The following is an 18,713-nucleotide window of genomic DNA, read 5'->3' on the forward strand; positions in this document are numbered from 1 at the left end:
AGTGCTGCACTCAATATGCCAGCAAATTTGGAAAACTCAGCAGTGGCCACAGGACTGGAAAAAGTCAGTTTTCATTCCAATCCCAAAGAAAAGCAATGCCCAAGAATGCTCAAACTACCACACAATTGCACTCATCTCACATGCTAACAAAGTAATGCTCAAAATTCTCCAAGCCAGGCTTCAGCAATACATTACTGTGAACTTCCAGATGTTCAAGCTGGTTTTAGAAAAGGCAGAGGAACCAGAGATCAAATTGCCAACATCTGCTGGATCATGGAAAAACCGAGAGTTCCAGAAAAACATCTATTTCTGCTTTATTGACTATGCCAAGCCTTTGACTGTGTGGATCACAAGAAACTGTGGAAAATTCTGAAAGAGATGGGAATACCAGACCACCTGACCTGCCTCTTGAGAAACCTATATTCAGGTCAGAAAGCAACAGTTAGAACTGGACATGGAACAACAGACTGGTTCCAAATAGGAAAAGGAGTGCATTAAGGCTGTATACTGTCACCCTGCTTATTTATCTTATAAGCAGAGTACATCATGAGAAACGCTGGGCTGGAAGAAGCACAAGCTGGAATCAAGATTGCCGGGAGAAATATCAAGAACCTCACATATGCAGATGACACCACCCTTATGGCAGAAAGTGAAGAGGAACTAAAAAGCCTCTTGATGAAAGTGAAAGAGGAGAGTGAAAAAGTTGGCTTAAAGCTCAACATTCACAAAACGAAGATCACGGCATCCGGTCCCATCACTTCATGGGAAATAGATGGGGAAACAGTGGAAACAGTGTCAGACTTTATTTTGGGGGGCTCCAAAATCACTGCAGATGGTGACTGCAGCCATGAAATTAAAAGACACTTACTCCTTGGAAGGAAAGTTATGACCAACCTAGATAGCATATTCAAAAGCAGAGACATTACTTTGCCAACAAAGGTTCCTCTAGTCAAGGCTATGGTTTTTCCAGTGGTCACGTATGGATGTGAGAGTTGGACTGTGAAGAAAACTGAGCACTGAAGAATTGATGCTTTTGAACTGTGGTGTTGGAGAAAACTCTTGAGAGTCCCTTGGACTACAAGGAGATCCAACCAGTCCATTCTGAAGGAGATCAGCCCTGCATGTTCTTTGGAAGGAATGATGCTAAAGCTGAAACTCCAGTACTTTGGCCACCTCATGGGAAGAGTTGACTCATTGGAAAAGACTCTGATGCTGGGAGGGATTGGGGCCAGGAGGAGATGGGGAAGATAGAGGATGAGATGGCTGGATGGCATCACCAACTCAATGGACGTGAGTGTGAGTGAACTCTGGGAGTTGGTGATGGACAGGGAGGCCTTGCCTGCTTCAATTCATGGGGTCACAAAGAGTCAGACTTGACTGAGTGACTGAACTGAAGTGAACTGAACTGCTGTGAAAATGTAAATGTATACACAACTTAAATGACCCTTCATCACTGGCAGTGATGGTCACACGTAGGCAATTTTTCTTGGCTCTTTGAACTCTGAATCAACTCCCAGTCAACATGATTTAAGCACATTTATTTCCTCTTTTCTTCATGATTCTGCTAAAGAAATTGCCACCTTATCTACAATCACACTCAGCTAGACAGCTCCCCACTGCCCTACTTTCACCTGAAAACTTCGTTTGACTTCTCCTATAGGCATAAAATTATCGATAGAAGAATTCATTTTTGCTTTCTTTACTCACGTTATGGACAATTATTATATTACTCCCTTTACAAATATGATAATACTCCCTTTATGCCTAGAGAAGGGAAAGAATTTCCACTCCATTCTCCATGAGAGAAAGGTTGCTTTCTATATTTCCTTATTTATCATCTCCCTCCCTCCAAGTGAATGAGTGGAATGATGACTGTCTCATCCCTGTCACTGGGAAAATGCCATACAGGATGCTATAGTCAGTCGTTTTGACCCCATCCCCTCTCCTTCAGAGCAACCTCCCTAATGTATTCTCCCCTTGAACAGTAAGCTCCCAAGGAATGGAGGGTGGGACTGGGAGTGGGGAAGGCAGATGTAGGAGGCTGCCATCTGCCAGTTGCTTACTCTGTGACGGGTGGGAAGTTCACCTGAGGGTGGTGTGGGAAAAAGAATGCTCAGTGTGGGCTCAGCTTCACCTGTGACTCCCCTCCAGCCTTACCTGATCCTTCCCTCCCTTACTCCAGGGACTGCTTTCTCACTGGCTCGCAATACTTAGAGCCTATTAGAACATAGAGGCTCCAGGCTTAAAAGTCTCAACTCCAAAATGTATACAAATGCAGGCTAATTCTCATACAGAGAATTATGTATTAATTTTACTCAGAATAACAGCAGCCTTTTAATTAATAAAAGATATATTTAGAACCCTGTTTTATCTTAATAAGAAGACCCTCAGGGCAGATTCATGATGTACAGACACTGAGGATTTTTTGATTTTATGTTCTTTTATATCTCATTTCATCAGAGTTTTTATCAATCTAAACAAATACATCTTCCTTATTGAGATTTACATGTGTAGGAAGCACACAGAAGATGTGATTTCAATAAAGAGAAAGCAAACACACGTAGACATACAATTGGACACGGAGACTGTCCCACTTAACTAAGTATCATACACACATGAAGATACAGTTGCGTATGAATATGTACCCACTTAAACACAGAAACTAACGCAAATATGGCACACTGCAAAAATGCTCACATATGTATACATTAAACAATACACATATATTTATCGTTCCCTAATCGTTAAAAGTGTTTTCCACAACATTGTTTTGTACACTTTATATTTGTGTGTTTATCCTTTATCTGCCTCTTTAACAGATTTTAGATGACAGAAACCTCCTTCCTTATGTCTCCCCCCTCTCCACTGCAAATTATACAGTACATTGCAAATTGCTACTGTTCTTTAGTCACTAAGTGTCTGATTCTGTTGTGACGCCATGGACTGTAGCCCACCAGGTTCCTCTGTTCATGGGACTTCCCAGGCAAAAATTCTGGAGTGGGTTGCCACTTCCTTCTCCAGGGGATCTTCCCAACCCAGGAATCAAACCTGCGTCTCCTGCATTGGCAGGCGGAATCTTTACCATTGAGCCACCTAGGAAGCCCACATTGCACATAGTAGACATTTATTTAATATTTGACTTTTTAATGAACTAAGAAACACATGTAGTCAAAACCTTACGGATAAATATGCGCAGGATTCAGGCATATACACGCCAGGAAGCACATAGAATTGAGAGAGCAGTGTGATCCCAAACAAAAGATACAGTTTGAAAATTTATGAGCAAGTGAGATTTGGTAGAAAGGGGATAAACATGAGAAGTAAAACAGACAGGTTGTCTAACAAAACAGGCCCAGAATTTTGGCATTCATTATACAGAAATAACATTTTCAATAACTTCACAGAATGATTAAATATTTTCTCAAATTTTTTCATTAATTCATTTATATAAACGTGAACATTTAAAAATCACACTGAATGTTCTTTTAGTTTAACTTTTAAAATATCTAAGTTGTTTAACTTGGTGAAAATTTTACAATTTAGTGTAATGCATAGGTCATGCTTATTTTCTAAAACTTATTATTAACAACCCAGTAATTGTTTTCCTTCTATTGTGAGGAAAACTTATCTGAAAAACAGAAAGTCTGTCATTCATTAAATCTGTTTTAGTGGAATCACTCAAACCTAAGTCAATCAGAAAATAGTTAATCCTGCCTTGTTCTTTTGTTACATCCTTTTTACTTGTGCTATCAGCTCTCAGCTCATAACTAATAGCTAATATTTAACTGGTTGTTTTAAACTATAAATTTCTCTAACAGGATTATACAAATATAGATTGTACTGTGTTTATATATGGAAAAGACTACACTACTTATTGACTTACATGATGGCACTATAATGAAACAGGGTCTTTGTGGTTATATTTGAACTCAAAAGAGGAGTTCTAGCTTATTTCATTTTCAGAACTGATATTCTAAAAGAAGTAGGAAGTACAATGTAAAGTGACAATATATTTAAAAATGAAAATCTGCTTTGTGTTTTAGTTGATATAATGGAGGGAGTGAGGGATAGCAAGTGAACATTATAGGTAACATAATCGCTTTAAGAGTAAAAAGGAAAGAATGATTTACAGATAGCTAGCATTCTCGCTAGAGTTCATAACGCTTTCCTCAGCAAATAAGTTGATTGCAAGGAACAGTTTTTCAGGTGACATAACACTTGCAACTCTAGAGGACAACTCACATTTCCATTCTGAAGAATTCTATGATAAACAAGTCATTTTATCTAATATACAGTGACAGATGAGTAAGACAGTGCATTATACTGTATTCAGAATTCTTTTTTTCAGGACTATCAATGCAACCATAATGGTATGTTATAAAAGCATGCACACTTGGACAATTCCTCTCAAACAATAGCATTCCAAATGTTTCTGCAGATGTTTGGTGAAGACTGCCTTTGTGACAAGAATGGATGTTTAGAAGCTTATAAGTATAAAAATCTAACACAAGAACAAGCACAGAAATCTAACACAACTCTTCATGAGAGTTTGTTTTTCTTAAGTAGTTCTGGTACTGAAGTTTCAATCTGGAACAGTGAGTTTCATAAGTTTTTATCCATATTACAGAATAATGTGCATTACATTGCTCCTTTTAATAAGAGTATGTCCCTCAATAAACATAGTTTTATTTAAGACTTTATGGGAAAAAGGTTTTATTACGTAAAGAATGGGTCCTGATTCCATGTAGTTATCTAGCAGCAAAATAGCAGACATGTGACTTTAACTGAATTAACAATATAAATAACTCCTGATGTTCCACCTACCTGTAGTTGGCCTATTAGAGCTAATATTGGTCATGATGGATGTTACCATTGCTAATATTCTCATTTGTTCTTCCTACCACTTCCTGTAAAATTATCGTGAATTGTCACAATTGAGGTAAAGTGTTCCTGCTTTTTTTTTTTTAAATCGGAATATATGAAAGCTATTATATGCATCCATTGAATAGTTTTATATATTAAAAAAATACAAAAGGAACTAGAGACTAAGGTACTTAAGTATTATAGAACTGTTAGATGGCAATGGCAATTTTCTATTATTCCAGTGTATGTATTTTTACATCCACCTCTTTTCTAAATGATTTAAAGTTAATTTATTATTTATATCTGCTTTGCTATCATTCTCTTTTAATTATACATGCCTTGAGACCAATGAGAATCTTTTTTATACTAAGTGAACACTGCTTATAATCTAGTATTATAGCTTATAAATGTAGCACAGGTTTATACATAAGCACTCAATAATGTTGGTAATGATGGTGATAATATCATCAATGTAAGCAAAGCTTTCCAGCTTCAAAAAGGAAAGAATATTATATTTTGATTAACAAGGGAAGTATTATTTTGTTTTAAGAATTTTTCAATTATGCTATAAATAATTATTTTAAAAATAACATGAATCACAAAATAAGGCTAATCATAAATTTAAATTAGTTTTTAATGACCTCTAACTGGTTTCAAATAAAAATGTCACATAAATCAACATAGTACATTTTTAGAAACTAGCAAGAGTTCAAATAAGTTAATGAGAATCTAATGTCTTATTATTCATTCTTATTGACTTCAGTTTGTTGAAAATTCATTAAGGTGTTTACACGTATGAGCCTAATTTTGACAGAGATGAAAACAACTTTTTATGTTAGAAATATACAGCCAAGAGTTTCTACTGATGACACAGACTGGTGCATTTGAAAAATACAGGACCTGTACCTGGGTTTCACATCTAACTTGACAGCACATAGTGAACAAACGTAAGTCAGATGTTGTATTAAGTGCCAGGCTGATAGAGCTTATAGCCTACTGCGTGGGCAGTCTTCTTGTCAGTCACTGTTTTTTTTAAATAGGAAAAGTAACATTCACACTAAAATAAATAAAACCTATGAAGCTTCTGTTTCATTATTTTAATTCAAATTTATGAAGGTTGGTTGACAAGTTAATGGAAGATTTCCTAAGAAAATGCCAAAGGACTGAGTTCTGAAAAAAAATAGTGTCCATAGTAGAATGTAAGAATAGTGGAAAATAGGACTACTGAAGAAATAGCAACATGAAATTAAATCATTCCATTTCTCTGGGTGTTATTTCCCTCAAATGTAAAATAAGGGGGGTGGATTAGGTGACTTAAAAATCTCTTCCATTTCTAACATTATGTGAACCGGGTAATGAGAACATGAAACTTGTCCTTAATGGATGAGATATTGGTTACAGAAAAAGTTGCTATAAGTTGAGGCAGACACCTCTCTAGGGCAAATGGATAGTTGATCCCAGTACAACAGAGCTTTTTTAAACCAGAAAAATGAACAGATAACAAAGAATTCTTATTTCTGTTTCCAGAGAATTAAATTAGTCTTTTTATCAAATTGACATGGTTTCTCCAAGGGAAAGACAGTTTCTCTTTTAGCTCATCAAACGGTTATTTTAATTGTGTAGGGGAACAAAGATAGCTTTCTGTAAATCAAAAACAAACAAACAGACAATAGAAAATTTCCCAAGAATCTTTAAGAGTCATTTCTTGACTCTTTTCCCACTCCATATTTGCCATCACCAACTCCCAGAGCATGCTCAAACTCCCAGCCTTTGCCTCCCCATTCTCCTTTTGCTTTAATCCTTTCCAGCATCAGGGTCTTTTCCAGTGAGTCAGCTCTAAACACAAGGTGGCCAAAATATTGGAACTTAAGCTTCAGCAACAGTCCTTCCAATGAATATTTAGGATTAATTTCCCTTAAAACTGACTGGTTTGATCTCCTTGCAGTACAAGGGACTCTGAAAGAGTCTTCTCCAGCACCATAATTTGAAACATCAGTTCTTTGGCACTCAGCCTTCTTTATGGTCCAACTCTCACATTCGCATATGACTACTGGAAAAACCAGAGCTTGGACTATAGGAACATTTGTCAGCAAAGTGATGTCTCTGCTTTTTAATACACTGTCTAGGTTTGTCATACCTTTCCTTCCAAGGAGCAGGCATCTTTTAATTTCATGGCTGCAGTCATGAAATTAGAGACCAAGAAAATAAACTCTGTCACTGTTTACTAATCATAAAAGGCTAAATTAAATATGATTTGTGCCTATATATCCAGTGGTCAAAATATTTTGCTAACTTTTTATAGGATCCCTTCATTACATGTATCTAACTAGACTTCGGAACAACAGACTGGTTCCAAATAGGAAAAGGAGTACATCAAGGCTGTATATTGTCACCCTGCTTATTTAACTTATATGCAGAGTACATCATGAGAAACGCTGGGCTGGAAGAAACACAGGCTGGAATCAAGACTGCCGGGAGAAATATCAATAACCTCAGATATGCAGATGACACCACCCTTATGGCAGAAAGTGAAGAGGAACTCAAAAGCCTCTTGATGAAAGTGAAAGAGGAGAGTGAAAAAGCTGGCTTAAAGTCCAACATTCAGAAAACGAAGATCACGGCATCTGGTCCCATCACGTCATGGGAAATAGATGGCGAAACAGTGGAAACAGTGTCTGACTTTATTTTTGGGGGCTCCCAAATCACTGCAGATGGTGACTGCAGCCATGAAATTAAAAGACACTTACTCCTTGGAAGGAAAGTTATGACCAACCTAGATAGCATATTCAAAAGCAGAGACATTACTTTGCCAACAAAGGTCCATCTAGTCAAGGCTATGCTTTTTCCAGTGGTCATGTATGGATGTGAGAGTTGGACTGTGAAGAAAGCTGAGCGCCAAAGAATTGGTGCTTTTGACCTGTGGTGTTGGAGAAGACTCTTGAGAATCCCTTGGACTGCAAGGAGATCCAACCAGTCCATTCAAAAGATCAGTCCTGGGTGTCCTTTGGAAGGACTGATGCTAAAGCTGAAACTCCAATACTTTGGCCACCTCATGCAAAGAGTTGACTCATTGGAAAAAACTCTGATGCTGGGAGGGATTGGGGGCAGGAGGAGAAGGGGATGACAGAGGATGAGATGGCTGGATGGCATCATCGACTCGATGGACATGAGTTTGGGTGAACTCCAGGAGTTGGTGATGGACAGGGAGGCCTGGTGTGCTGCAATTCATGGGGTCGCAGAGTTGGACACGACTGAGCGAATGAACTGAACTAGACTTCAATTTTAACTAACCCATACAAATCATTCCTATATGTTTTACTAAAATCTAAAAATCCAAGTGATTTAGAAAATATTTTCTCTGATTATACATTCCTTTTTTCTTCACATATCTTAATCTAATCAATCAAGACCTTCTTTACTGAGCAAGGTTATTATAAAAATATTTTAAATGCACATAGTTATCATGTACTCTAAATTCAGAAATTCTAGAATTCAAAACTCAGAAAAGCAAACCTAACATTGTTTAAAAAAAACCATTGAAAGAAAAATCTATGTTTTGAAAGCATTAATTTATAAAATAATTTATAGATTTTATATTAGTAAATGAGTAAACATTTTCATTTCTCAAACTAAAACTAATAAATATTTTATTTTGTGGAAATACTATTGTAGGCTAAAAATATTTTGTTACATTTTCTAAAGTTCTATTTCCTTGTAATGAAGACTGTCCCCCTATATATTGTTCCTGGAACTGAAGGAGTATAATAGTAAAGAGGAATGAATTGACTCACATATTAGTCCTATGGAAGGCAGCAAAGTCTGGGAAAGCTTTGTATAGTATTACAGATAAAAGTGGATGAAGGAAAATACTTTTTTTAAAATTTAAATTTATTTATTTTAATTAGAGGTGAATTACTTTACAATATTGTACTGGTTTTGCCATACATCAACATGAATCTGCCATGAGTGTACATATGTTCCCAATCCTGAACCCCCCTCCTATCTCCCTCCCCATACCATCCCTCTGGGTCATCCCAGTGCAGCAGCCCCAAGCATCCTGTATCCTGCATTGAACCTGGACTGGTGATTCGTTTCTTATATGATATTATACATGTTTCAATGCCATGCTCGCAAATCATTCCCCTGCCCCCACAGAGTCCAAAAGACTGTTCTATACATCTGTGTCTCTTTTGCTGTCTCGCATACAGGGTTATCATTACCATCTTTCTAAATTCCATATACATGCATTAGTATACTGTATTGGTGTTTTTCTTTCTGGCTTACTTCACTCTGTATAATCGGCTCCAGTTTCATCCACCTCATTAGAACTGATTCAAAATATATTCTTTTTAATGGCTGATTTTTATTAAAGCAAAATTTTGTTGCTAAGATTTGATCTTCATGCTGAAAATCTGTAGCGCTATTAACCTTGACCCAAGGCTCATGTTTATTTGGTCTTTTTCTTTCTTCATTATTATTCCCTGTGACAACCACTTCTAGCTTCTTATCTGATACCCACTCCCCTGTCTTGCTTACAGAGAGAATCTTGACTTCCCCCTTACCAAGGTCACAATGTACCACCTAAATAAACTTGCTCTTTCCAGCTCACTTGCATTTAGAGATGGGACATGACACAATACTAGACAATAAGCTAGTGGCAACAGTTTGTATAAAAGACTTCATTTTCTAAGTAAATTTTTTTCTGGAAAATAAAATTTGGAACCTTTTGTTCTTCCTGTCTCAAACCTGCATGCAAAGACTTGGATGTATAATAATACCCTTATGACCATGACTAGTGAAATCACTCTAGTGAATTCACTTGACTGCAGCCATGAAATTAAAAGATGCCTGCTCCTTGGAATAAAATCTATGGCCAACCTAGACATTATATTAAAAAGCAGAGACATTAATTTGCCAACAAACGTCCATCTAGTCAAAGCTATGGTTTTTCCAGTAGTCATGTATGGATTTGAGCGTTGAACCATAAAGAAAGCTGAGTGCTGAAGAATTGATGCTTTTGAACTGTTGTGTTGGAGAAGGCTTTTGAGAGTCCCTTAGACTGCAAGGGGATCCAACAAGCCCATCCTAAAGGAAATCAGTGGTGAATATTCATTGGAAGGACTGATGCTGAAGCTGAAGGTCCAATACTTTGGCCACCTGATGCAAAGAACTGACTCACTAGAAAAGACCCTGATGCTGGGAAAGATTGAAGGAGGGAGGAGAAGGGGATGACAGAGGATGATATGATTGGATGGCATTACTGACTCAATGGACATGAGTTTGAGCAAGCTTCAGGAGTTGGTGATGGACAGGGAAGCCTGGCATGCTGCAGTCCATGGGGGTTCCAAAGAGTCAGACATCACTGAGCAACCGAACTGAACTGATGACCATGATTAAAAAAGTCACCTACTGTGTTGGGGAAATAAGAAGACAAAAAGGGAATACTAGTGTTGACCTCTCTGACACCTTGGAAATTAGAAATAAAGTATTTCTTCTGAACAAAAGGCAGCCATTCCGTTCCCTTTTCCCTTTGGTAGATGACCTTTTGTTGAACTTAACATGCTCAGTACCACACGGTAGTCCTAAAAAAAAAGTCCAGACCCTATTGATTTCACTGAGGCACTGTGTCAGACCTATATTGCTACTCCTAAATTTCCTGTGCTTAAAACAAATGTATTCCAGATTTATTTAAATGACTATAGTATAGTTTTTGTTTGTCCATTATTCACAACTAAATGTATCACTGATATGAGTTTTACAGTTCTTATTTAGAACCACCAGAGAAGCCCAAATATATTTTCAAAACTTAGACTATTATATCCCTTAGAAAAATATATTACCCTATGTAATACTTTTCTTTAAATTAAAAAATTAATTTCATTAGAAATATAAATTTAAAAGATCAAACTTGTTTTTAAAACTTATCCCCAGCATTTTGCACACATGAACAAGTATATGTCTGTAGACAACATCTGCAAATTCCCTTCTAGACTTTGCTGAATACAATAAGCAATTAAGTCCTTTTGAGATTCTGACTAATACCAAACTAGCATGAGACACATCCTATAGACTAGTACTCTCCAAATGATGAAAAATGCAAAATTATTAAGTATCATAAGAAGCAATAATAGAATTGGGGATATAGAACAGATAAATGTAAAATAAAACATCCCATGTACAAAGTCAGCATTTGTACATGAATTACTTAGGCATAGTTGCCCTAGTTATTTCCACTATAAAGTGAAAGGACATGATTAAATTATTTTTAGATTATGTCCAGTTTTAACAAAAATATATAAGAAATAGAAATGGTCATATTTGAAAGTTTGATGTTGCTGTATATAAAAATCCATTCATATCTTTAGTATGTATTTACCGAGTGTCCACTGCATACTGAAGGAGAATGCTGGAGACAAGTTCAGTTCAGTTCAGTGACTCAGTCGTGTCCGACTCTTTGTGACCCCATGGACTGCAGCATGCCAGGCTTCCCTGTCCATCATCAACTCCCGGAGCTAAACTGTACAGAATTCAGTCTGTCTCATGCACGTCAGACCTCAGAGGTGCAGAAACAGGAGGAAAGTACCCCCTGCCTCTGAGACAAAATATTAGAGCACAAGACAAGGAGTTCTAGTCTGAGGAAGATAATTCTATGTAAGGAATGACCCATATGCCACTGCACCATCAAGGTTTTTCTTATAATGTTCAGCAGAAAATTCACGGCAGATTGACTAGAATGGAGGTCTTAAATCTTCGAATCAGACTTTTTTAGGTTCTTGGAATTTTAAAAGAAGGATAATCTGTTTTTTGTTTGTAAAAGGAAAATAGTTTGAAGTTTATCTCAGATAATACACTAAATGACTGTTTTTTTTTTTTTTTTTAATATTCTTAATCCAGATAAATTTTGTTTGGCAGCCCAGGGTAGGGCACCCCACTAAGTACCTTAATGGTATACTGAATATTTTGAATTAAAGTTAAGATTTGGGCAACACAAGAGGGTCACTCTGACTCTCCCCTCTGTCTCCTTGAAAGCAGGAAATAAATCTCTCATGTGAAAGGTACACTCCCTGCATCTGAAGGTACAAGGACACACTTATGTCTAGAGATAGAGAATTCATGGATAAGCCTACTGCCAACTAAACCGATACCTGCTGTTGGCCTCTACAAGAATTAGGTCCCTAGCCAATACAGTCACTGAGTTTCAATATACCCTGAAAGGAGTTCAGGGTGAAGATCAGAAAATAAGTACTCCATGCTCTAGGTAAAACTGGCAGAACAGGCCTTCAGATAGTTAGATATTCTCAGAAATACATCTTATGAGTCCAATTTACTGCATCTTCTCATGTCTAGAAAAGTTTCATCTGTTCCTCGTGGTTAGCAGCAAAGAAATAGAGCAGGAAATAGCAACCCACTCCAGTACTCTTGCCTGGAAAATTCCATGGACAGAGGAGCCTTGTAAGCTACAGTCCATGGGGTTACAAAGAGTCGGACATGACTGAGCTTCACTTCACTTCACTAAAATCATATATAATCCTGACCTTCCTCCCGACCTCTTCAGAGCAGTTTCTCAGAGGTATCTGAGATACTCTCTCTCAGACTATAGTTCCCATTTTGCCCCAAATAAAACTTCACTCACAACTCTGATGTTGTGCACTTTTTCCACACGACAAGATATAGACAAGACTTGTTACTTTAATTTACTATCCCATGCCCAAACTGTTTAGATGTTTCACTAATTGTGTACCCAAAACATTTTTTATCCTGTTAATTTCTCATAAATGTATTTTTGGTGTAAAAAGTATAAAAGCTGCTTGATTTGGACACTTCTTAAGTCTTGTTTCTATGAGATCTCCATGTGCGAGAAATAAAATGCATTCCTTTTCCCCTTGTTAATCTGCCTTCTGTCAATTTTATTATTAGTCCTGCCACAAGAACTCCTGAGTTGTAGAGGAGGGAAATTCCCTCCTCCCCAACAATGTCATTATGTGTATAAAACATTAGCAAACATTCAATATATGTGGGCAAAAAAGATTCATGTTTCTTAAACCATAATTGTTTTGGAAAAAGTGGTTGGGGCATCAGAATTTCCTTCGGTGCAGGCTAAAAATACAGAGTCCTTGGTATAACCTAAACCTACAGGATCATAATCTCTAAGAATGAGACCTGTGAATCTACATTTTAATGTTTTTTGGGTGGTGCACACTAAAGCTTAAGAACCATTGCTCTTCACTTATTCATAACAGAGACCATCTGCTTATCTGCATTGAAAAGGCAACCTGGACTGTCACCAAACACCTGTTCTCGTGGTGGCCAGCTACCTTGCCCTTCTAGCCTGGTTGGATTTTTTCCTGTTGATTACAGCTGGGTCTAGCCCTCCAGTGCCTATCAAGTCCAATGGGTATTCATCTTTTACAGATTTGGCCATTCACTACTGGTACTAACCCCAGTTTTCTCAATAAAATCTAATCTTTGCTCTCTATCTTGATATCTGTATATGTTAAAAGAGAAAATAGAAACATTTAATTGCCATTCTTTTTTTTTTTTTTTCTGATAAGATGCTAAAAGCCTGTTTTAAATTTAACTTCTTAACAACCCCTACTTCCATTTCTATCTTTGCAGTGTAATTGATCAAGGAGCTCTTTGTTTCTTGTAAAATGAAATGAGATTAGCCATTTGAGCTACTACCTTGAGTTTTTAAAAATTCATTTGACATGTTTACTAGGCTCCATATATACTCAAGCTATCAGAAAAGTTTTGAGAACTATTTATTAAATCAAAGCAGACACATACACAGAAAACATACTCTGAATAATGGCTATACATGTAATTTTCTGCAGATACTTAGACAAATATTCATGTCTTTGGATTTATATGTTTTTGAATCATGCATATAAAGGGGCTTCCCATGTGGCTCAGTGGTAAAGAATTGACTTGCAGTGCAGTAGCTGAAGGAGATGCAGGTTCGATCCCTGGGTCAGAAAGATCCCTTGAAAGAGGGCATGGTAACCCACTTCAGTCTTATTGCCTGGAGAATCCCTTGGACAGAGGAGCTTGGCAGGCTACAGTCCATAGCATCACAAAGAGTTGGACACGACTGAAGCCACTGAGCATGCACGCATGCATTCATATAATGAAATTTTTATTGAGCATATATGAGTTAGCCACTGTCATAGATTATAGATAAACAAAAGTAAGAATAAGAAATGCCCTCCCTAACCTTTAGGAATTTAGAGTAAATTTATATAGGAATTGCTTTGGAAATAATAATTTTATTAATAAATTCTTCACAAAATGTCACATGTTCTTTTTGAACTCATATTATCTTATAACAAACACTTGAACTCCAGCTTATGGAGGAGATGGGAAAGGGCTGCAATCCACACAAACTCGGATATCTAAAGTTACTGAATTGGAGTGAGTTTATAAGAAAGAATTGAATTGAGCCACCAATGTCAACCCAGAGGTAAATCTGTCAGATGAGAAATTAATGAAGAATATCAGATTATTTATAAGAAAATAAAAATAAAAGATACATTTTTCTTTGCTAATATCAATATAGTTCAGTAGATTTGTAACCCTGCTAAAGGCAAAACAACTTTGGGAAAACATTGTTTTTGCTATAAATGATTCTGTATTTAGCAGCATTTTGAATAATTCATTCATTCATCCAATATTCATTCAGCACCTATTTTGAATCCTCCTTGATTTATCCAATAATACTAAAGATAAAATAGTGAGCAAAAGTTCATGCTTCCTGTCCTTAGGGAAATTTCATTTTTGAAAGGGAGACCAACATATTAATCAAATAAGAAAAAAGTTGTACTTGTAAAGTAAATTAATTCCTATTGAAACATATGATGTGATAAACAGAGTTAAATGAGAATTGGACTGGTCAGGGAGATCTTAGAAGGCTTCTCAGAGGAAGTGATAAACATGTTGAGATCTGAAGTCTGTAAGATAAGTCAGCTGGGACAGCATTCATGCTCTGAGGTTCTGTCTACTCTAGGAGGGAATATAGCATGCTTGAAAAATAAGTACACTCATGATTTTATTTAAAAATATAGAAAAATAGAGGGACTTCCCTGGTGGTCCAGTGTCTAAGACTCTGAGCTTCCAATGCAGGGGGCCCAGGTTAGACCCCGGTGAGAAAATTAAGATCCCACATGCCTCAACTAAGGCCTGGAAAAGCCAAATAAATAAATAAAAATCTTTATATATATATATATATATATATATATATATATACATACACACACACACACATATATATACATATGTATATTTTTATATGTATATATGTAAAACATATATATGTGTGTGTATATATATACACACACATACATACACATAAAAAGAAAAACCAAACTATAGCTGAAAGCTAACTGGATCTATTTCCCAATAAAAATGAAGATTTAAAATGGAAAGTATGTCATGAATATAGGAAATAAGTTAACTGACTTCAAATAGAACAACTACAAATAATGAAGCAAAACCATTGCTATTGAGTACACTTGCTTTTTAAGAAATCCCTGATTCTTTAGGTCAAATTGTAATCAGCACCTTTCTTGTAATTTCTATCTCCCACATAGTAGGGGCATTGAGCCTGTAAAAGCAATTTCTTTTGTCAAATGCAGGTCATGAACTAAAATTTGATCACTAAAGCTATAAGTTCTCAAATCATGTCAAATTGTAGACCCTCTCTCATAATTAATATTAATAATGACACAATTCACCAAAACAGAAATCAGAATAAAAGTACCAAGAAAAAATTCTAAGCTGTTATTGTAATAACTTCCTTTTTGGACCTAGAGTGAAAAAGCCTATTTAGAGTGGAAATATTTATGGAACAGAAATCAAGTGCAGCCACTGTGCTACTAACTAGTTCAGTGTCCCAGATTGAATTAATTTACCTTTCAGGGACTGACCTATAAAAATAACAAAGGAAGAGGTTAGGAATGAAACTAATTCTAAGATATAAGACAAAGCAAGAAAATTATGGTTCCAAAGCTTGCTTTGAATTTTCTGACTCAATTTATTTGTTTTGTTTTTGGTCTGTCAAGTCTCTAAAAACCATGACTACACAACAATTTAATCTTTCACTTTCATGAATTAACAGTGGAAAACTGACCTTGATTTTAGTATCCTGGTGGTTTAGTCTGCTAAGTCCTGTCCGACTCCTGCAACCCCATGGACTATAGCCTGCCAGGTTCCTCTGTCCATTTGATTCTCCAGGCACGAATACTGGAGTGGGTTGCCATTTCCTCCTCCAGGAATCAAACCCAGGTCTCCTGCATGGCAGGCATGTTCTTCACCAACTGAGCTACAAGGGAAGCTTTTAGTATAGACTGAGCTTAACTACTATCTCTCTAGAAGGCAAATTTACTAAGCAATAGAGATCAACTGTACAGGAAAGGTGGGTCAAAGGTAAGAATGGAGAACTGTGCTTTCTTGGTTTTAGGAAAACAAGTAATTCATTTCTAAATGTGGAAACTCCTTCATTTTTACAAGTCTTTGCTTGTCAGCTGGTATAAAGAAAGTGTGCATTTACAATTCATTTAAACAAATACTGCACTCTAGTGAGCCAGAGATGAACAGGCTTCTTCGCAAGCTGTTTAAAAAGAAGAGACAGTACTCCAGAATATTTTCTTTTATTTCTCTGCCTTAGTAATATGGCACTTAATTTTAGATAATTTAAATAAGTCTAGATGATCTATAATAACTGTGTGTAGAAATATATTTTCTTATTGCTTTTCAAAAGACTAAATCCGTAACTCCAAAACATACCCAGAAGAGCACAAATGATTGCATTTTAAATTCACAGGGTGTATGGTAGAAAATGGAACTAGAAGGAAATTGTTGATTCCAAGGAATCATCCTGCATCTGAACCCCAGGAAATGAGGTCAGAGAAGACCCAGATGAAAATAGCTCTGGATCAGGGACCCAGAGACTATAGGTATAAGGACAAACATATGGAAAACTTTTTAAGAATTTCAGTCTAAGAAATTTAAGGGGTTTGCTATGGCTGGAAACAACATTTATCGGCAGCAACTACGTGTGATACACTCCCCTAGAAGATGAGGTTTTAGCAGAGAATAAAACAAACAAAAATCACTGCATGGTTAGTCTATTCTGGCAGAAAGAGACAAAAATGCAAAAGGAAAAAGTAGAACGAAATGTAATTTAGCTACTTCTATAAAGATAGTATGTTGTATTTTAATAGTTATAAATTGTAAGGGTAAATAGCCTAGCAGAGAGAAAAGTTGGCTTTCAGTATTATCAGTCTAGTGATGTGTCCCAAACATAGATCTTCAGGCCAGAGTTCTATCCTGATTCCAGACTTTTATATATATTTGAGAAATGCAATATTGTCTGCCATATCAGCAAACAAAGAGGGTTACAGTCATCAGTGATTGTAGCCACCACCAAGGGGAGCTGGTGAGCCCTGAGGGAACTCAGGAAGGAAAAGAATATCTACCATCTAGTAGTCATTAGAGGAGAAGGCAATGGCACCCCACTCCAGTACTTTTGCCTGGAAAATCCCATGGATGGAGGAGCCTGGTGGGCTGCAGTCCATGGGGTTGCAAAGAGTAGGACACAACTGAGCGACTTCACTTTCACTTCCCACTTTCATACACTGGAGAAGGAAATGGCAACCCACTCCAGTGTTCTTGCCTGGAGAATCCCAGGGGCGGGGGAGCCTGGTGGGCTGCTGTCTATGGGGTCGCACAGAGTTGGACACGACTGAAGCGACTTAGCAGCAGCAGCAGCAGCAGCAGTAGTCATTAGACTGCAGCCACTCCCCTATGGTGAGCCCTCAGGAAACTCATGATTTGAAAACAGAGGATAATGATCCCATATAACTGAGGTGCATATCAAAAGGATGATTTCAGTGATCCCAGGCTCTTGCTTCTTCCTTTGCATGGAAAAGTACTAAATTCCTTAACTTGAGATAGCTAAGCTTTCCTTGATTAACAGTAATCTTTTTGTTACCAAGTCCAAACTAGCTCTGCTTGCTGCACAACAAGGCAATGAATCTGAGAGATGAGGCATTGAGGCAAAGAATATGACTTTATTTGGAAGCCGGCTGACCGAGAAGATGGCAGACTAATGTCTCAGAAGTAACCATCTTGTTGGAGACTGGATGCCAGGTTATTTTATAGAGTCTGAGAGAGAGACAGAGGCAATAAGGAACTAAAGTTAAAAGGCAGAATAGAGAGGGAGAGACAGTGAGTAAGTAAAAAGGATCTTCAGTCTTGGAAAACATGTCCAGGAAGGGACAGCCTTTGGAAGGGTGGTTTATCTCTTCTATTCACGGGTGGGCAGGGTCAGATCATCTCTCTATGAGCTGAATAAAGGCACTTCAGTTTCCAGTCAAGCAGAGGGGCAGGGTCCTTTGAGGCAGGTCATTATTTATGATTATAAACAAAGGGAATAAAAAGCAGTCAAAGAAACAGTTCCCAGAACGGAATCAGAATTGGCTTCTCTGCAATATTCTGTTTCTTCTACCTACTCTTTGCTGCAAAACTTCTATATATTCTAGCTCCCACATCACTTACTCCAAGTGGTTCAATCAGGATTACTTGAGATGCTGCTTTCTAGGCCCAAGGTCCTAAAAATTTGCACCAAATAAAACGTAACTCTCAAGTTCTTGGTTTGAATATGTTTTTAGTCAACACATTCAACTGCCAATTTGACCAGAATGACTAATTACTTCCATTAATAATCAATATCTCAGAATTAATATATCAAAAATTAAACATCACCCCTCCAAATTGTACAGCAGAGGGTGTGTACATATCAAATCTGAGCACTGACTAAAGTTCAAATAGAAAGCAAGTTTTGTAAGGGGGGG

General features: G+C 37.0%; 1 protein-coding gene across 3 annotated transcripts in view; it reads right to left on the reverse strand.

Annotated features, from left to right (window-relative positions):
• The window catches only part of CCSER1 (coiled-coil serine rich protein 1), a 1,492,403-nt gene that overhangs the window by 250,337 nt on the left and 1,223,353 nt on the right, over nucleotides 1-18,713 (reverse strand). The window lies entirely within an intron of this gene.

The sequence above is a fragment of the Bos indicus x Bos taurus genome, chromosome 6 (assembly GCF_003369695.1).
Source record: "Bos indicus x Bos taurus breed Angus x Brahman F1 hybrid chromosome 6, Bos_hybrid_MaternalHap_v2.0, whole genome shotgun sequence".
NCBI lineage: Eukaryota > Metazoa > Chordata > Mammalia > Artiodactyla > Bovidae > Bos > Bos indicus x Bos taurus.